The sequence below is a fragment of the Hibiscus syriacus genome, unplaced genomic scaffold (assembly GCF_006381635.1).
Source record: "Hibiscus syriacus cultivar Baekdansim isolate YM2019G1 unplaced genomic scaffold, ASM638163v2 tig00109980_pilon, whole genome shotgun sequence".
Lineage (NCBI taxonomy): Eukaryota > Viridiplantae > Streptophyta > Magnoliopsida > Malvales > Malvaceae > Hibiscus > Hibiscus syriacus.
Genome location: NW_024062547.1, coordinates 95876 through 118515, shown reverse-complemented (window position 1 = coordinate 118515; position 22640 = coordinate 95876).

The following is a 22640-nucleotide window of genomic DNA, read 5'->3' as shown; positions in this document are numbered from 1 at the left end:
TGAATATTTAAATAAACATTATAAGACTTAATTATTATATACATCTGTCGACCTAAAATTTATGTTAGGAAGTGAATATCTAAAATTTTAATAAATTTATAAAAACTTAAAAAGATAAAAGTAAATTATTAATATATATATATATATATATATATATTTATTTAAATATAAGATAATTTAAATTTTCTAATATTTATCTTGACTGCTTTTCGTCCCTCCATTATAAGTATATACATCTAAATAATAATGAAGGTAAAATTTTATATTAAAAGGATAAATTTATAAAATTTTAAAAATAAAATTATTAATATAAAATATATTTAAGTTATATAATAATTGATTTTTTTTTAAGAGGAACGACTCTCTCACCAGCAACTCATTATATCTCAGTAGCAGCAACTATTGTGGTCTCAAATGACTAATGTATGTCTATGTTATGGTAAATATATGTATATTCTGAAATTTAATTTTTTTAATTAATGATTTATTTTATTGATTATATTTGTTCTGAAATTTTATTTATATTAATTTCATATAAATTTTTTATGTGATATATATATATATTAGCAAACAATTATGGGTGTGAGAGTAAAAGAATTGTATATGAATATACATTGATTTTGTGTTTAATTTTTAAATAATATATTTTAATTATTTTGTTCATGTCTAAAATATATATAAAAATGTTAAAGAAAGTAAAAAAAGTAAACTTAAGTTATTTTTCAACTGCATCAATATTTTTTTGAAATTTCTTTTAGTTTAGGATGATTAGAAAGGTAATATCTTCTTATAATATTTATTAATTAGTTATATCGCACGTATATTTTACAGACACAATTGTTTGAATTTAAGATTTCAAAGGAGAATAATATTATTTTTAACTACTGAGACCACTTGATGAGTTCGCATTAATATTTTTAAGACATAACAATAGCTCAATTAATATTGAATTAATAGAATATACCGAAATAAATATGAGAATAGAAATATATGTTTCTTTATATTAAAAAAAACGTGCATTTCGCATTTCATGACAAGAACTTTTTCATAATAAAGGTTTCTATAATTAAACAAAATTTTTGTTTTATCGCACAATTTACATTATAAGTGAATCTTAATTTTTACCAGTCAAATGGAATTATTGATGGAACTCAAATCTTAAAATTTTATTAATTTTTTAATGAATATTCAATTAATCGAGTTAGTTTATGTTAATTTATTAAGAATAATATTGATAGGAGATGGCAGGAGAATGATGAACGTTACTCGTCGTTGAATTATCAAATCTAAAAAGATCTAGACTCGATCAAATAATAAAGGGGAGAGAGATGGAGGGGTGACAACAATTAGGTTTGCTAGAAGTTGAATAAGAAGAATAAGATAAAGAAAATAAATTAAAATAAAAACAAGTAAAAATAAGAATAATAATATGAGATGAATAACTTAACTAAATTAGGATTTCGACGATGATGTGATGGGTGAATACACTAAAAATTGTCCACTATTATTACACATAACATATTTACGTTAGAATATTATTAATATATATTTATATATATATTTACACTTCATATTTTTACATATTACAGGCCCAGAATCAATAACCCGTGGCCCAGCAAATGAAACACACGACCCACATCAGTAAGGTAGGGTTTTTGGAACCCTAGCCTCTGCTCCCCAGAGCCACAAGCCTCAACCATGAAGAGTCCATACGCTCCACGCTTCCCCCGACCGAGACCACCGCCGATTTTCACGGCTCCCTCAACCGCAACCAAGCAAACCGAGTCAAGTAGGACTCTATAATAGTCTAAAAATAGGACTCTGTAACGCATATAAATCAAATGTAATCGGTTCATTCAAGACTACGAATTTCCTACGAGTTTACAGAGAGCATTTACGAGAGAAAATACTAAAAAAAATCGCAAAAAAAAAAACCAAGCACTTATAGCGTTTGAAAACAAGAAAGAAATAAAGAAAGGTAGCATTTTACCTTTTGTTTCGGTTATCCTTAGCATGCATGTGATGTTTGCGCTTGTTTTATGACCCGAAAAACGTTAGAAAATAACAAAGAAATTCGAGATTTCTTTTTTAGATATACGCTTCCCCGCAAAGTTTTTGAAAAAACAAATTGGATATTTGAAGAGAGGGAAGGAAAATCTTTTTGAAAAACGCAAAATTTTTTACATTCGTCGTCGATGACCGGCGACCGGCGAGGCGACGTTGGTGGTTGGATACTAGGTTCATCGAGAACCCAGGCCTTGTTCTTCGCTTTTGAAGAAAAGCCAGAGAATTAGAGAGATGGGGGGAAGGGCTTCAGCATGTGAAGGAGAGAATGAGCATTTTTTTTAAAAATTTGGTTTTTATATTATAGCCCATAATCGACCCGAGCGGATCCCCTAGGGGATCCGTGTGTTTTCAAATTAAAATGGGGAAATCCCCGTTTTGGTCCCTCTCAGTTTTGAAGTGTTTGTTTTGACCATAAATTTGATTTACATTTTGATGTTTCTTCAAAATTTGACCTTCACATTTCGTTTCTTAAAATTTAATCCTTTTTAAGTCAATTTATTTTTCCTTTTTTTAAATACTATATATTATTATTATGTTTATATTATTATTTTAACATTAATATATATATATATATATATATATATATATATATACATATTTATCCTTTGTTTTATTTTTCATGTTTCTTATTTATGTTTTGAACATATTATTATTACATATATTTGTACTATTATCTTCCCCTTTTATTTTTATTTTTTATTTCATTATGTTTTTTTTATCTTTATCTTAATTTTTTTCTTTTACATCTATTTAATTTCTCTATTTAATTTATTTTACTCTTGATTTTATCTATTTAATATATTATCTTCTTTATTTTATTTTGCTTTATCTTTTTATATTTTCATTTCTTTTATCTTCTTTGTGGTTATTTTTTATTTAATCTTTTTTCTCTTTTTATCTCACCATCTTATTTTTATTTGTTTTTATATTTTCTTTATTTTTTTCTTATTATCTTATTTTCTTTTTTTATCTGACACGTTCTTTAACTTTTTTAAGAGTACACTTTTAAACCAATCTAAGGTAAGTAATTTGGATAATTATTTTTACCTTTTCATTTAAAATTACAATTTTTTTAATTTAAGACAACTGAAAAATACGTAGTACCGAAAGGGCAGTTCAAGGGTGCTAACCCTTCCTTGACTGTAACCGACTCCCGAACCCGACACTTCTTTGGTAAGATGCAGACCAGATAAGAAATAAGGTATTCGATCTACTTATTTGTTTAAAATAAAAGATCAGTGGCGACTCCCAAATCATTTTTCCTAAGTCAAAGCCCCATTCCGGGCCCAACCGAAAGGCGGTTCCGACAGCCTGGCGACTCCACTGGGGACATGTAAGTGAGTCAGGCTAAGGTAATTTTCAGTTGTCTTTTTAACAAAAATGGTAAGTTTAAATTTTAAGGTAACATTTCGATCCTTATTGCTTACTTTTGATTATATTTTCGAGTAAATAGTTGTATTAACTGTTTTTTTTAATGATTTTAGCCTTCCGAGCTTATTTTTCACTTAAGGCTCTAAACCTGAGCTTTGAACCATATTTAAGTGGGGTGAAAGTGACGCCTTCGTGTGAATTTATTCACCGTGCATGCCTAGCAAGTAGCCTTCGGGATTCATATACCTTATGTCTTCGTGTGAATTTATTCACCGTGCGGACATAATGTCGAAACGATTTTTTTCTTAAAGTGTGAGATTTCGAAAACCACGCCATTTTTAATTATTCTCTTTATGGTTGATTTTTAATTAAAAAAATATTGTGGTTTTAGAAAACCTCTCGTTTCGAAAAATTTGGGATTCCTTTTTAAAATAAAACGTACGGTTCGAGGAGTCGGCACCAATCTTTGATTAGAGTGTGATAGGGCACCCAAAAATATTGTCATTTTAAATAAAAAATTAATTTTAATTAAAACAACAAGTTGAGGTATGCGTTACCAAAAATTGAGTTCGGGAGTCTGTTACGCGTGGAGAAGGATTAGCACCCCACAATGCCCTAAATCGATACCTAGTCGATTAATTAATATATTTGTAATGAAATTTACAAACTCAGATTTAATTTGAGTTTTGATCCTTTAAAACAACAAAAATGTGAATTTTATGATATTCAAAAGAAAAGAAATAGGTTAAATTAAAATTACCAAGCCATCAGAAAGATAAAGAATATTCGATTATTTAAAAATATCGAGACCAAATCTTTAGGTGAGTTCTAACGATCTTTTCTCGACAAATTTAAATAGTCAAACATTTCTTTTTCTTTTATTCCCAAATTTTAAAGTGAACAATCACTTTTTTTTTTGTGTCACTGATGGGATATACTTGTAATTTAAAATCGTCGAAAACAATTTTCTAGTGAGTTAAGAGAAGTCATTCCGACAACTTTGAATTAAAAGTATATTACCCTTAATCCGATTATGTAATTAGGTCAAGTTATGCACGTGAGGATAACATACATTTTACAAAGATGATGTCATCTAACTAAATTTAAAATCCAAAAAAAAATGTTCACCAAGTCAGGGCCTTCATATACTAGTACATTTAATGATTCCTTACAAAACATACATATATATATATATATATATGTATATATATATGCCTAAGTTATAAGAAACATACACTGCATGTACATAATATATAAAATACAAAACCCAATTGACATGCATACAAATGATATACTGCACGCAATACAAGGCCTATGGCATATGATAATGCATGTATGCATACATACGAGGTGAGGATGATGTAACGGGATTAGAATGAACAAGCAGTGGGTATACTACTATAAAATGTAACTTTAAACTAAACATAAGGACAAAAACGAAATGATAACAAAGTTAATATCCCCAGTATCAGATTAAACCAAGTATACAGACAGAGTATAAATCAATTCAAACCAAGACAAAAAAGAGAATTTAAAATAAAATAAAAATAATTGTACTTAATATGAAAATTTCCCGTTACATTAAAAACAAAGAGTGATTGTTTGAAAATGAAAAAAGTTGAATCAAAAATCAAAGTAAACACTTTTAAAGGAAAATGGGACTAGAGTGAACTCTTGGAGACATGCAAAGGGCTGAAATAATGAATGTACCAAACCCTTGTAATCACATGTGCCTCTGTGGGCTATTTTAAGGAGAATATAAAATATATTTATTAGAGACAGAAGTCATACAAGAAATAACCTAAAAGACAACAAAGAGGGGCCCACACCCAATCTAAAACAGATGGAGCTTGAAATGGTTTTAATGAAACCGTGTTTCAGGTTTTAACATAAAACTAAAACATTTAAATCGCTCCTTTTTTTTACACAGCAGTTTCTCCTCTCTAAAGCCCCCCATCTCTTCTTTCACTTTCATTTGGACACAATCAAGAACAAAGACTCTACCCAACCTCAAACAATACTAGAACGAAGCCTAGTTTTAGAGGTAAAGACACTACCTTCGACATGTTGCGAACGTGGTGATTCCAATTAGCGACGAAAATGAACGAGGTGAGTCTCTTTTGGGTTTTTCTTTCCTTTTTTCTCTTTGTTCGAATCCTCCCCCGTTGGTGATTTTTGCTTGCTCCTCCTTCCCTGTGTTATGATCTTTTCTGTCTTTACCGAATCCTTTGTTTGCATATTTATTTTCTCTGCGTTTGGTAATATTTGGTTGAGTAAGTATTGACTTTGATAACATTTTCGGTGGCTAATTAATTTTTTCTTGATTCGGTGCATTGCTGATGACTTTGTGAAGATTGGCTCCAACAGCGGCGATAGCTTGAGATGTTGGCATGATTGGCTGCCGCTCATACACATGAATAGGAACAACTCCTCTATTTAAATTGATTTACTTGTAATTATTTTGGGGTTGTTGGATTTTTATTGGGCTCGCATTGGGCTCCGAGATTGCTTTTGTTATAGTGGGCTTGAGCTACAAAATATGTAATTGTAAATTATTAGTATTAACAAGAACAATATAATAATAATAATAATCAATATAATATATATTTTAATTCGGAAAAAACGAGCATCTATACATAAGAGAATGTTTTCTCTCGAGTTTAACTTAGTCCATATAAGCTTATAATGGGCTTAGGACTAAGGGTCTGGCAAGCCTAAAGGGGCACCATCAAGGAGAACTCGGGTACCTTCTTTAGAACCTAAACCAGGAGACTACAGGAGTTAGAGCCCACCCCCAAAATCTCATTCCAAACCCTAGGATGCTTTGTTTCCTGTTTTACTTTCTATTCAAAGCATGCGAACTAGACAAATATGTGGTTAGGATTTGTTTGAAATTAGCATGTGGGATAGAGATCATGTCCGGGTAGAAATAATAAGCATTTGGGGTAGATATCATGTGGGGTATGATTTTTCATTTTATTATTGTTTTGATTAACCTCACTAACTTTTTTATTTTTGTCCTATTTTATTTTATTTTCATCATTCAAAAGGGGTGTTGATCCACAAAAAATGTGTTTGTTAAACTTGAATAATCTGCATTAATGGACAAAGGGGTTATAATACAAGAGATAGAAAACTCAGAATTCCAGCTATGGTCAGAGAATACTCAGGATAGACCAGGATGAGCTGACAAAGGTTGCAGAGGCAAGACGGTCCTTTCAAAAACTACGAGAACAAGATGGCGAAACCCTAGCTAAGCTGGAGACCATTATTGACGAATTCAAGAAACAAACCGATAAACTTCGGATGGAGGGCTCCAATAGCACTTTCATTAGAAACAAGCCCGGCAGAGAGTGAAAGTCAGAAATACAATCCTTCAAGACCTTTTTTTTAGGCAAGCAGCTCGTCACTTACACAAGTTTAGCCAAAGGAGCCGGAACTGTCCAACAGGGCATTCAACCAGAGACAGAAAAAAGGCTGAAGACGAATCAACTTGTCAGAGGCTGCTCGGGATCTATACCATCAATATGTTTTTTATCTCTCCAAACGTAACACTTTTTTCCCCAATAACGATTATTTATAATAACATACACTTTTTTTTGGATCATTGCCTCGAACATTTCATGCATCATGCATTTAGACATATTTTGCATTTTGTTATTTTCATTCCTTTGCATTCGCATTAACTAACAGAAGTATGTCTCAATAAAAGGGAACAAATACTGGATACACCACCTCAAACATTGGACACACCTCATCCGCATAACACTCGCTTGAAAAAGAAAAGACAAATGGAGGCCAGAATTGCTCAAATCGAGGAAAACATGGCAAAACTACAAAAAGAACTGGAAGATAAGATGGCTCAGAACAGTCAGAGTACCTTGGATTCCATCACGAAAAGCTAGGAGTCCTTGGTCGATCAAATCATGGCCAAGTTGTCTGGTTTACAACAAGCGAGTGCACCAGGGGTAGGTGTGTCTGAAAGGGTAACTATGTCATCAACCCCACAAGTGGTTGTCTCACCCGGGATCCTACCCGGACTATAAGGGGACTCATTTGCTATCAAGGGGAAAGCCATATCTGGAGTAAATATACAAGCTTCCGCAACCAACATTGATAATCATCCGGAAGATTATCATATCCCGGATTTTGACGAGAATGATAAGGTAAAAAAGATGGAAGAGAAGATCAGGATGTACTAGATGAAGATGGTCAAAGGTGACCATGATTATTATGGAATGGATGCCATGGAGCTGAGCCTGGTTTCAGATTTGGTGCTTCCACCAAAGTTCAAGGTCCCTGAGTTCGAGAAGTTTGACGGGAACAATTGCCCCTCGGCCCACATCATTATGTTATGTCAGAAAATGACAGGGTATGTGGGAAATGACTAACTCTTGATCCACTGCTTCTAGGAGAGCCTGTTCGGTTCAACTATTTGGTGGTACAACCAACTCAGCCGAACACATATCAAGACATGGAAAGACTTAGCCAAGTCTTTCTTGGAGCAGTACAAACATATTAACGATATGAGACCAGATCGGTTTATGCTACAAAGCCTGGAGAAAAAGAAAAATGAAAGTTTTTGACAATACGCACAGCGATGAAGGGATTTGGTTGTGCAAGTTCATCCACCATTGGATGAAAAGAAAACTAGGAAGTTGTTTATACAAACCCTGCAAACACCTTACTTCGGGCACCTGGTGGCAATCACATCGGGTACTTCTAAACAAACTTAGAGAGAACCAAAGAATGAAAGAGAATCTTACCTGACTAATCTGGGGATTAGACCTCATAATGTCTTCCGTGAAAAGATTCGTATCAGTCCAATCCCAATGTCATATGAGGAGTTTCTCATAACACTAGTTGAGAAAAATCTTGTGACTCCAGTTCAATCCAAGCCTAGAGAGGCCCCATATCCTGAAGGCCATGATATTAACGCCATATGCAATTATCATATTGGGAGCAAAGGCACACCACTAAGAACTGTGGGGCATTGAAGCGTAAGGTCCAAGATCTGATCGATTCAGGGGCATTGGCTTTCAATGTGTAATAGGGTATTCCGATCGAGAGTTGATTGGGGCAACCATAAGGAGTTTTGTTGTATTCTCATGCATGCCATCTTGTTTGAAATTGTTTTTCTTTTGTTCTTCTTATGTTTAAAGGCCACTTGACATTCAAACATTTTAAATAAAATGCTTCCTTCTGAGGAAATGAGCAAATTTTAATCTTGAATTCCTTGAATATCACCTTAATTAAAGGCTTTTTAATAATTGAGTTTGTAAATCTTTGACAAATGACAAGATTGAACCCTACAAAACAAAGACCCCTTGATCCTAATTTAAAAGATACACCAGACTACATGCTCTTCTCTTACAGGGACCGAGCTAGTTTTCTCTTTCATGAAGAATCCATCCAGGGTTTGGCATTCAGACATGTATTAGGAGCATATAAAATGGGGCATCTAGTACCTGAAATTGCAAAGCTAATTGGTTTATACTTCTGTTAATGACGTTCAGTTATGATAATGATATTCACAGATGGAATAGTCGAGTAGGTGAATCTAGTTTAGGTTAGTTGCTTGGAAATTGAACTCTAAAGATGAGATTCTTTGACTTTCAAAGAAACCTAGACTATAACATGTTCTTCTTAACAAACTTAAGAAATTTGACTCGTATACCCAGATTACAATATATATACAATAAAGCTTGAGTTGTCCCTCTAAAGCAATTGGTTAAACGCCCCGACTTTATGGATAATATTCAGCTAGCCTGATAAAGGTGATTACATATACAATAAAGCTTGAGATGTCCCTCTAGCAATTGGTTAACGCCCCAGCTTTATGGATATATTCAGCTAGCCTGATAAGGTGATTATAATATATATACAATGATATTAAGCTATCCCTCTAGAGCAATTGGTTAAACGCCCCGGCTTTATCAATTCAGCTAGCTAGACAATGGCAAATTTAAATAAGGAGTTCCGGTAAAAATAGACTAAGGGAGTTAAGAAACACCTGTTATAGTCAAATTCATACGAGCACTCAAGAATTTCATTTTTAGACCAATATTTATGCACTACATTTGTTAGAGGAGCTTACAAAACTTGAACAAATGGAATATTTCAGAGAACTGAAACAAAAGTGTTCTAAAAGGTCTAGCCATTGATTTTTCTAGTTGTGTCATTTAGTTCGCCTCCGATTAAAATATCAAACCAAGAAAGAAGGGTGAACCATGACCGAATTGAGGAAACAAATCTTAGGATTTAGGTAGCCCACTAAACCAACTTTCAATCTTGATATTGTCAAAGATTTACAGCTATCAAAGCTTAAAAGAGAATTTGATTCTTTTGATATCCAATGAACTCCTGTTTTATGATTGCTTCAATTGAAACCTAGAAGGAGGTAATATTTTTCAAAATTCCTTTTGATATTTTTCAAAATTTTGAAAATTCAAAGGAAAAAGCATTTTCAAACAAGATAAGTTCTCTTAAAGCATATCTTGGAATTCAACAAATATCTCTCCGAAGCTCAAGATCGAAGCTGAGGCAAGGAAGCCATTTTTGGGGCAAAATTTGATAGGAGAAGGAAATAAATTGTCTTAAGTTGAGGTTTGCAAGAGTACACCTAGTGGAAATGAAGACGAGATGAGTTAGGGATAGAATGAAGACTGCTCACACAACCATTCCCTTCACATTCAACATATACATCAATACATACATACATGACACATGAAATTTGCATCTTTGTATTCATCATCATGTGCAATAAAGACCTTGATTTTTCTCTCGAGGACAAATTCAATAAAATAGCAAATAGTTTCATCTTGCATACATCAAACATCCATCATCAAGATAGTATATTCAGATACATTTTACAGGTCTTTCAGGAGAGATGAGATTAAAGACACAAGACATCCTCATCAAGAGGGAATAATCATCTTCAGATTCAACATTTCCAATATAAATTTTGTCTCGCTTGAGACATTCTCATTTAATGCAGATGATTTATCTTTGAGATTGTTTTCTTGAAACAGACTTTGTCTCACTTAAGACAGTTTTACTCGAAAGAAGATTTATTTCACTCAAGATTGTTTTTCTTAAAACAAGATTTGTCTCGCTGAGACCGTTTTCACTCGAAAGAAGGCATTTCATTTCACTCAAGACTGTTTTTAAAGAAGATTTTGAGATAGTTTCCCTCGAAACAAAAGATTTTATTTCGCTTGAGATAGTTTCCCTTGAAACAGAAGATTTTGTCTCGCTTAAGATAGTTTCCCTTGAAACAAAATTTTGTCTCCCTTGAGACAGTTTTTCTTGAAACGTAAACATTGAAAACATTTCCCTTGAAATGAATTTTGTCTCTCTTGAGATAGTTTCCCTTGAAACAAAATTTGTCTCCCTAGAGACAGTTTCTATTGAAACATAAACTTTGAAAACGTTTCCCTTGAAACACAAAATATTTGAATTAGTTCCCCTTGAAAAAAGTTTTTGAGACAATTTCCCTTGAAACACCAACCTTTGAGATTGTTTTCCTTGAAACAAACTTCATCTCGCTTGAGACAATTTTCTCTTGAAACAAGAAATTTTATCTCACTTGAGAGAGTTTTCTTAAAACATATTTCTTATTCATTTTCATCCAGATGCTGAATATTTGACAGGAATTCCAAAGATATCAGAGGTTTCATTACACAATTCCATGTTGAAGTAGAAGATTTCAGCAAAGAATCAATTCACGTCTTCATTTTTGAAAGAAGTGGATCTCAACAAAGATCCGAGAACCTTCAGGTCAATACCTTCGGCTACTTCAAAAAAAATTATTACTGACAAATGATAATCTTTTGTAGGTTTGAAAATCTTTAGAGAGAAGATAAACTGGTCAACATTCCCAGTAGAGAATTCATAATGAAGAAGATTGTTCAACTTTTGCTTGATTCCATCACCGAAGGAGTTGGATTAGCATCAACTTCTTGCTCGATTCATCACATATGGAGTTGAATCAATAACTCTCTTGAGGGATCAACATTTCTGGAAGAAAGATCACTGAAGATGAAGACTTAACCAAGAGAACGAAGCAAATATGACGTTATTTGCAGTAAAGAATCCACGGTTTCAACTTCACGACGAAGGGAATCGTGCACACAAGCAACATCCATCTCTAGATTGGATTTTAACTTCACGACAAAGGATATCCAACTCAAAGGAGGAGTGCCTGTCAACAAACTTTCCAGTTTCAGAGTCAAATTCAACTTCATAGCGAAGGATATTGGCCTCGAAACAACGCAACTTACATTGGATTTCAACTTCACGACGAAGGATATCCAATTCCAAGGCTCAACTTCGCGACGAAGGGGCCATATACGATTCCACAACGAAGGGTATCGTACTCCAACAAATTGACTCAACTTCACGACGAACAAGTCATCTGTAACACAACAACATGAAGTCTGCAGGACAAGTTTCACCTTCACGAAAAAGTATCTTGAGCCAAAAGATGATTTAGAGACCACTCGCCAAAAGCTTTGAGTTCGATTTTAACTACACGGCGAAGGATATCGTGCTCAGAAGCTTCCAATTCAACTCGACCTCACGACGAGAGAGTCATTTCATATTCAGTTTAATTTGACAAACCGGTTTCAATATCGGATTTCAACTCTACGACAGAGGACGTTCGATATGGACAAATTTGTGTCTTTTATCTTTGCTCTATTGTCGTTACACGGTAATGAGAAAAGAAAGGCAGCTGAAGACACTAAAATTTGTCCACTATTATTACACATAACATATTTACGTTAGAATATTATTATAATATATATTTATATATATATTTACACTTGATTTTTTTTACATATTACAGGCCCATAATCAATAACCCGTGGCCCAGCAAATAAAACACACGACCCACATCAGTAAGCTAGGGTTTATGGAACCCTAGCCTCTACTCCGCAGCGCCACAAGCCTCAACCATGAAGAGTCCATACGCTCCACGCTTCCCCGACCAACTCCACCGCCAATTTTCACGACTCCCTCAACTGCAACCAAGTAAACCGAGGATTAGTTCAAGTAGGACTCTATAATAGTCTAAAAATAGGACTTTGTAACGCATATAAATCATATGTAATCGGACCATTCAAGACTACGAATTTCCTACGAGTTTACAGAGAGCATTTACGAGAGAAAATACTAAAAAAAATCACAAAACAATCGAGCACTTATACCGTTTGAAAGCAAGAAATAAATAAAGAAAGGTAGCGTTTTACCTTTTGTTTCGGTTATCCTTAGCATGCATGTGATGTTTGCGCTTGTTTTATGACCCGAAAAATGTTCGAAAATAACAAAGAAATTGGAGATTTCTTTTTTAGATCTACGCTTCCCCGCAAAGTTTTTGAAAAAACAAATTGGATATTTGAAGAGATGAAAGGAAAATCTTTTTGAAAAACGCAAAATTTTTTACATTCGCTGTCGATGACCGGCGACCGACGCCGATCAACGATGGTCGGCGAGGCGGCGCTGGTGGCCGAATACTGGGTTCATCGAGAACCCAGGCCTTGTTCTTCACTTTTGAAGAAAAGCCAGAGAATTTGAGAGATGGAGGGAGAGGCTTCGGCATGTGAAGGAGAGAATGAGCATTTTAAAAAAATGGATTTTTATATTATAGCCCATAACTGACCGACCCTTGTGTTTCAAATTAAAATAGGAAATCCCCGTTTTGGTCCTCTCAGTTTTAAGTGTTTATTTTGACCCTAAATTGGATTACATTTTGATATTTCTTCGAAATTTGACCTTCACGATTCGTTTCTTTCAATTTAATCCTTTTTAAGTCAATTTATTTTTCCTTTTTTAAATAATGTATATTATTATTATGTTTTATTATTATTTTAACATTCATATATATATATATATATATATATATATATATATATACATACATATTTACCCTTTGTTTTATTTTTCATGTTTCTTATTTCTGTTTTGAACATATTATTATTACGTATATTTATACTATTATCTCCCCCTTTTATTTTTATTTTTTATTTTATTTTGTTATGGCTTTTTTTTATCTTTACTTTTTTTTTTCTTTTACATCTATTTAATTTCTCTATTTAATTTATTTTACTCTTGATTTTATCTATTTAATATATTATCGTCTTTATTTTATTTTGCTTTATTTTTATCTTTTCATTTCTTTTATCTTCTTTGTGGTTATTTTATTTATTTTATCCTTTTTTTTATCTTTTGCTCTTTTTATCTCACCATCTTATTTTTATTTGTTTTTATATTTTATTTATTTTTTTTTCTTATTATCTTATTTTATTTTTTTATCTAACACGTTCCTTGACTTTTTAAGGGTACACTTTTAAACCAATCTAAGGTAAGTAATTTGGATCGTTATTTTTACCTTTTCATTTAAATTACAATTTTCTTAATTTAAGACAACTGAAAAATACGTAGTACCGAAAGTGCAGTTCAAGGGTGCTAACATTTCCTTGACTGTAACCGACTCCCGAATCCGACACATCTTTGGTAAGATGTAGACCAGGTAAGAAATAAGGTATTCGATCTACCTATTTGTTTAAAATAAAAGATCGGTGGCAAGTCCCAAATCATTTTTCCTAAGTCGACGCCCAATTCCTAGCCCAACTAAAAGGCGGTTCCGACAATGGGGATGGTGAAAATAGATAAATAATTGTCCTACAAACCCTCATAATTACAATTGACTAGACAAATTCGATAATCGACTCTAACCAGCCCTCATAATCACAATGAATAGGCAAACAAAATTCTTGTTTTATTGAACAATTTACATTATAAATGAATCTTAGTTTTTATCAGTCAAATGGTATTATTGATGGAACTCAAATCTTAAGTTTTTATTAAAGTTTTAATGAATATTAAATCAATCGAGTTAGTTTATGTTAATTTAATTAATTTTTTATATCTAAAATTATAAGCGAATAAAAAGATTATTATATATTTTAATTTTTTTTTAATAATTATATGAATTCTGAAGATATACAAAATATAAATCTCCACTAACATTATAGTAAGTTATTTTCTACTCTTAATTATGTGGAAATGAAATCACTTACCCAATAATGCTCAATGAAATAATAACACAAATTTACAATTTTTCTCTTTCTTTTGTTCTCCCTTTAATGATTAGCTTTGAGATTTTTTCCTCCCAAATAGCTTAAAAGAAGTTTAAAGTATAATATATATATATATATAATTTAAAACTTTAAATTTATTCCTTTATATCATAACCAATTTTTATGGGAAGATCGATAAGACATTTTGGAAAATAAAAGGTTTTTATGAAAATATGAGAGTCACCATCAATCATTTTTAAGGGTGAGATTAGAACAACTAAAATTAGGTAAATTTAATAAAACGTTTTATTTTACTAAAAATATCAAATTTTGATATGCGAAATTAAAAAACAGGTTCGACAATTTGAAACAAACAAAATACAAATACAAACGTAAATATGCAAAGATGTGAATGCAAATGAAAATGCATATGCAACGAAGGTGTTGATTCCAAAGTAATTGTAGTAAAACAATTTTCAAGTAACACACAATGTCTCAATACACCGAGATAGACGGAAACTACAAATCACATCACATTGCTCGACTTCCTAACTTTTTCGATCGAATATACAAGGAAATATTTTTTTTATCTCTACCTTGATGGAGAATTCCAATGCTTCGGCTTATTTTCCCCAAAAAATTACTTGTTGAACAATTGTACGCGACTAGCATCATCCGCTATCTCCTGTTGGCTTTCGTTGTTCCTTGATATCTTTCCTTTAAATATATTGCTTTTTTTTCGACTAGTTGTATCAGCATTATCGTAGTATCCTTGAAAAACTTATTCTATTGCATCATTTGAGCTTCATGTATTATAACTTGGTGTACTTTCTTCCACTGCTTCCTAGAGCACCCCTCTGGAATATAAATAATAAGCAAACGAACACGAAACATAATATTAAAAATTTAAATAAATACGAATTGAATATAAATACTTTTAAAAATATATAAACGAATACGAACATAATCTTATTCGTTCAAACTAATATGCACCATCATCGTGCTCATGCTAACACATTTTTTTAATACATACCACTTATATATTTTTTAATACAAAATCATTTTTTATTTGTCACTTTTATTTTTCTTCATTTTGATTTTTTGGTAATACTCGTTTCATCAGTTATATTTTACTAAGATTATACCATGTTAATAAAATGTGTCCAGTCAATCACATTTTTTTAAGTTAAAGTAAAAAAAATATCATTTTATAAATAATTAAAAAATATTTTAACACCTATTTTTAACAATAATATATTTAAATAAAAATGGCAGGAAAATTGAAAAAGTCATGATATCCATCAGTCACAGTAAATATATTCGTTATGGACGGAGTATATCCATAAAATGTAGGCGTGTGCAAAAGAATTTGATCAGATTAATTTGATTCGTTAACTCAATTTAAAAATATAGATATTTGAGTTATTTTTTATGTTTAGATAATTCATATAAGAATTTTAAGTGAAAAAATCACTTAATCGGATCATATATAAATTGATTAAATTCTGATTTTAGATTATCTGAAATTTCTATAAAAGTTGAATCAAATAACCTCTAATCCAATAAGTAACCCACTAAGCTTCTAACTCAAACAAATTATGATTTTGAATTATATATTATGGGTGAATAATTAAATATATATAATATAATAAAAATATAAAAGATATTGCCTACAATTATAAAATATAATTTTTTTATCAAATTAAATTTTATGTATGAATTTAAATATTTAAATATCTGATTCAAAAATTTAAATATCCAAAAAATTAAAATTTTACTTTTTTTAAAATCAGATACAAATAATTTTAGTAATTAAAATTTTCAAATCAAAGAATATCGGAATATGGGTGTTTGTTGCAGGGGATGATAGCCGTTAATGTGAGTGAGAATTGGGCCACCCCATAATTAGGACGATGAAACCAAAAATCTGGACCCACTGTTCGCCGTGGAAGTCACGTAAGCACTATGTCATCAAGGAGAGGCAGTCAAATCAACCCTATAATTGCTAAGGCCAATCACAAACCTACCTACCTACACTCGTCCTTGTTTCATTTTCAAATAAATATCTGCAATTTTTTAATAGAATAAATTTATAAAAATTGAAGAATAATAAATTTATAAAAATTTTAAAGGAATAAAAGTATATTAGTAATAAAAATATAAAAAATATTTAAAATATATAAAAATTTAAAAATTTTAGAAGGTAAATGTCTCATCTTTCTATCATTAGGCTTTCATCACCATTTATTATTTAAATATTTAAATCATATAAAGTTCTACGTACGACAACCTTAATATACAACTAAGGAAAGACGTTACCGGTTTATTTTAACAAAATCGGTAAAAATTACCAGAAATATTATTATTTCTATCCAAAACATTATTGAGCGCTTTACCGAGCTTGGTAATATATCTGGTAAAGCACTACATAAAACATTATTTTTTCTACCAGATATATTATAAACCCGTTAAAGCGCCCAATAATAACAAAACGGTAGAAATAATAATGTTTTCAGTAATTTTTTACCGGTTTTGTTAAAAAATAATAACAAAACCGATAGCGTCTTTCCTTATCCGTATATTAGGGTGTCGCATTGAGACTTCCCACCATATACATATTTTAGTAATTATTTTTTGTTGCATAAATGAATAATATAAAAAATATTATTTGTACAAAGTAATATTTGTTCTAAATACTCTCGACCATTTGATAATAAATGTTCAATCACCATTACAGTTGTTGGTGCTCAAACACATTACCTATAGGAACAACAATGATTCCTTTAACCATTGGAGTAGTGTAACATCCCAAAACAGGGCTAGTGACTAAAATGAAAATTTTGAAAACTTTGTGCTTAATTTTGAAATAAGTTAAAAGTTCAGGGACTTAATTGGAAATATTTTTGAAGGATGGTTTAGTAAAGATTGAAAGAAAGAAGGGTAAAAGAAGGGTAAAATGATCATTTGAAAAGAAAGATTTTTATCTTTCTTTTGTAGGCTATATAAAACGTGGGAGATGAGGAAGGAAGGAAAAGTTTCTAGAGTTCTCTTCTTCTCATTTCTTCTTCATACGTGAAGGACCAAACAAATGTGAGTTTTCTATATGGTTAATTTCTTGTTGAATTTTTGAGTTGGTTATGATCGTTAGATAATACTTAAGCTTAAAGAAAGCTTAAGTCAACTTTAATTCAAAGGATTAAGAAGTTAAGAGGGATTAAAGATTTATAGTTTTTGAACGAAAACTTAGAATAGAGTTGATAAGTGAAATTTGAAACTAAATTTGACTTGTCAATAGTTGAATTAAGAGATATTAAGTGATATAATTGAATTTAGAACATGTTGAAAATTGAGTTTAATTCTTGAATTCCATGAGGAAGATAAAATTTTGAGGTTTAAGATTGGTGACCAAAATATAAACTTTGGAAAAGTTCAGGGACCAAATGGTAATTTCAAAAAGTTATATTTGGTTTCGAAAATAAGGAAATAAATATATTATTTTAACATTTTTAAATGTTGGAAATAATATTTAAGGATTTAATTCCATATTTAATTTGAACTGTTGGATTAAAGTGACAGAATTGTAAGTTTTGGAAATTGCAAGGGAAAAATTGTAAAGTGGGAAAATATTTTGTACATATTTGACTATGGAAGGTGATAAGGTTACTGTAGCTTGGTATTAATGTAAATATCAAGTTCTTTAAGGGTAAATTAGTATATATATTTTGAATTCAATGGTAAATTGGCAATTTAGCATTTAATGAATTAAATATTAATTAAATATTAAATAAAGATGAAGAATTATCATATTAATTCATTCATCTACCCCAACAGCAACGTGAGCTTCTCTCCAAAGGTAAGAAAACATTTGTTTTCAATTTTTGAGCTAATTCCTTTGGAATTCGAGTTATGTCGTGAGATAGGAAAGTGATCTACACAAAAAACGCTATCATTTGGTACCTATATTTTTTTCTAATCTTGCTGGATTTCAAAGATCCAAAATCTAAGGGTTTATGTTCATGATAGGATTCATGAAATTGATGTTAAATCTTGATGATTTAGAGGTTATAGATTCATTTTCAAGCTTGATTTATGGTGAAAACGTGTTCAATCTTTCCAGAAGTTATTCTTTGAAAATTTGAACATGATGAATTTGAGTGAGAAAAATTATGGAAAATTTATATAAGGTCTGGAAATGATGTAGGAAGTATTCTATAAGTTTTAGAAAATTTGGGGACCAATTCATAATTTTTGGAAAAGTTGTAAATGGTTGTATAATTGTCTAATAGTTGATGTACTATGCTGGAAATTGTTGTTTTGGGATTGAAATGAGCATTTAGATGTGAAATATGATCATTTTGGAAGTTTGAAAAGATTAGTGATTTAAGTGCAACATTCACATAGTTAGTGTACTGATACACTACGAAAGTGTATCGATACCCCTCTTAAAAGGAAAACTTTCAAATGTAATTTGTGTACCTATACATAGGTAGTGTATCGATACATCAGTGAAGGGATGTACTGATACCCTATAGTGGGTACCGATACACTGAAAAAGGGAAATGAAAATAGATATTTATTTTAGTTTAAGAAATGAAGGATCGAATAATAATATTTGGAATGCTTATATGGATATTATATGTATGATTGTGTAGATATCGAGCACAAGCAAGTTCTGAAACGACCTCAAAGTTAGGACCAATCCTAAGAGATAAATCATAGAAGTGGATTGGATATATAAAGTGTCAAAGTGAGTGCAATTTAATTTGTACTTATGTTATTGAATAAACATTGGCTTGCGATGAGCCAGTGACGGAGTTACTATGGTAAAAAGTGACTCCTAAAATGTTATATGATTTATGTGATTTTATGTGTGCATGAGTACATGAAAATAAATATATGTTATTATATGTGATACTAAACTACATGAATTTATGAAAATATAATACAAGTTATGTGGTATTGACTTAAGTGACTATAGGAACATGTAATATAAGATATGTGAATCTAATATATGAAAAATACATACCTATGTGATAAGCTATGTAAAACTGTGAGATAAGTTATAGGGCATTGATATACGGGCTAGATGAAAGTATATACATGAATATATGTATAAATTTATATGTTATTCTATGTGTTATGTGTATATATGAACATATGTGAATAAGATATGATATACATGTTTACATGAACCCATGAGAAATGATATAAGTTATATGATATGATCTATGTGATTACATGCACACGTGATACATGTTACATGATATGAACCTATGCGATACGTGTTATATGATATGAGATATATGTTTACACATACATGTGGTATGTGACAGAAGAGAAGGTATAACATCCTCAATACATGGTTAGTGACTAAATTATAAAATTTTAGAATTTGGTGATAAAAGTAGAATAGTTCAATAGTTCAATGATTTATTTGAAAATATTACCTGAAAGTTATTAGTAATTTTCAAAGGAATTAAAGGGCAAATGGGTCTTTGGACAAGGAAATAATTAAATAAGAATTTATGTGTATTATAATAACCCATGTGGAGCATGTTTGGAAACAAAGTTTCCAGACAATTCTCATCTTCTTCATCTTCTTCCCTTCTCCAACGTGAAGACCCAAGCCAAGGTAAGTTTAATTTCTTTTGGTTAATTCTCAAAATTTAAGAGTGGGTTTTGATCCTTAGGTGATACTTAAGCTTAAGGAAAGCTTAAGTTGTCTTATAATCAAAAGATGGAGAAGTTATGAAAGATTAAAGAGAATGGGTTTCAAAGTGAAATTTTGAATAAGAGGGTTTAAATGAATTTAGAGGTTGAATTTGACTTGTCATCAATCTAGTTAAGATATAAGAAGTGTTAGAATTGAATTTAAAACATGTTGAAATTTGAGTATGATTCTTGAATTTCATAAAGAGGAGAGGATATTGAGGTTAAAGATGGGATAAATGAATATTAGTGAGGCTAAGCATGTGTATGTATGTTAGGATTATTAAAGGAGGTGAAAGATGAAGATTTGAGCTGAAAAGAGAGTGAATTTCGTGCTTAAAAATGGAATTTCTGGGTTGTGTGCATCAGTACATCTCAATATGTACCGATGCACTCTCAAATAAATGAACATCGAATACAATTAGTGCATCGATGCATAAGGAGTGGATCGATGCACCCCCTTAAAATACAAACATCGAATGTGATTTGTGTACCGATGCATAGATAGTGCATAGATGCACATGTTAATGGATGCATCGATAAACTGTAGAGTGCATCGATACACTGTAGAGTACATCGATACACTGTAGAGTGCATCGATACATACCTTCATTAAGAGATGAAATTAGTCTTTCTTTTAGCCTAAGAAGTGATAGTTTATAATATATCAATTAGTATACGGATATGTATCAATGTATTACTATGTATATATAGAACGTAATCCTATTCCGGAACAATCGAAGGATTAGAATCGAGTCAAAGTAAGCAAGGCTAAGGTGAGTGTACATACTAGATAGAATTGTATGGAGATAAAACTTGTGATAAGTCTCTCTTATATTTAAATTTATGATTTCATATTCATGTACATGTATCCATATATATATATATTGAATACATTGATTTCTTGCATAATTCGTTTGTGCTTTAATATGATATTATATGAAAGAATGCAGTTGTCAGAGAATCAATCCAGGTATGTGAAATAATGGAAATGATCATATGCGTACATGTGAAGTGAAATATGTGTTTATATGAAAAGTGATGAAAAAGATATGAAAATGAGAAATGTATTCATATTTAAGCCCATGTTATTTAATATGAGAGCTGTAGGTATAATTGGCATGCCAAGAGTCAAGGGTTATACAGTGGTCCTTCAGGACATAGTGGTTCTTTGGGACATATACAGTGGTCCTTCGGGACATAGTGGTCCTTTGGGACATATACAGTGGTCCTTCGGGACATAGTGGTCCTTCGGGACAAATATTTAATGCCCCTAGTGGGAATTTATTCGAGCTGTGGTGACATCATTGTGCACAACCTCAGTGTACTCATTTACCTCATGTTCTCAATAATGTACATGGGCAATACAAAGATATAGTGAAATGAAACTTGCATAAGACGATAAATTTCATATATGCATGACATGATCATATATGTTGTAGTGTAATGGATACATGCGGGTTATAATGTTACAATTGAACGGTAAGAGTGCATGTTTCATGAATTCATTGTTATATATTTTATTATGTCTCACTAAGTCTATGACTTAGCGTGTAAGTGATTTACACGTAGGCACCAAGAACCAAGAATAACAGAAATAGGAGTGGCAAGAACAGCAACACTGCTTGAAGATCATATCAGAAGTAACTGATAAAGTAGGTATTTTGATTGTATATAATATGTTGGTATGTAAGAAATGTTTTAGTACAAACGCTCTGATCAACTTTTCTAATGTTTTGAACGTAGTTATGTAAATGTAAAGGTATAATAATGAATGGTTAAATTTTTACGAGTTTTATGTACGTTTTATGAAAGTACTGTAGCAATGCATCGATACACTGTAGCAATGCATCGATACACTATATCAATGTTCGCGATACTGTTCATCAATGTTCACGATACTGTTCATACCGTATTTTACTCTTCATAAAATGTATATTTTCTTAATTTAGTTATAACAAACATAATTCAATAATATATCATCATATTTTCTTAAAATAAGTCCAAATATTCTGTTATTTGGTAAGAATTTTGTTTTAAAAAGTCAATGTGACATCTCGGACTCATATTCGGGTCAGGTACGGGTTGGGGGTATTATAGAAGGAACATGTGATTAAAAGATCAATGATTACACATACTTGTGATACGTGACAGAAAAAAAGAGATATATATTTATAAGATAAATGATATGAATAAGTGATGTGAATATGTGAACTATTATAAATGATAATGCCCATGTTATGTGATATGAGAGCTAGGGGTATAGTTGGCATGTCAAGAGTCGAGGGTCTATACGGTCCTTCGGGATATATACAAAGGTCATTCGGGATAAATACATAGGTCATTCGGGACAAATTTCACATGCCCCTAGTGGGACCCCATACGAGCTGTGGTGACAGCATATGTGCACAA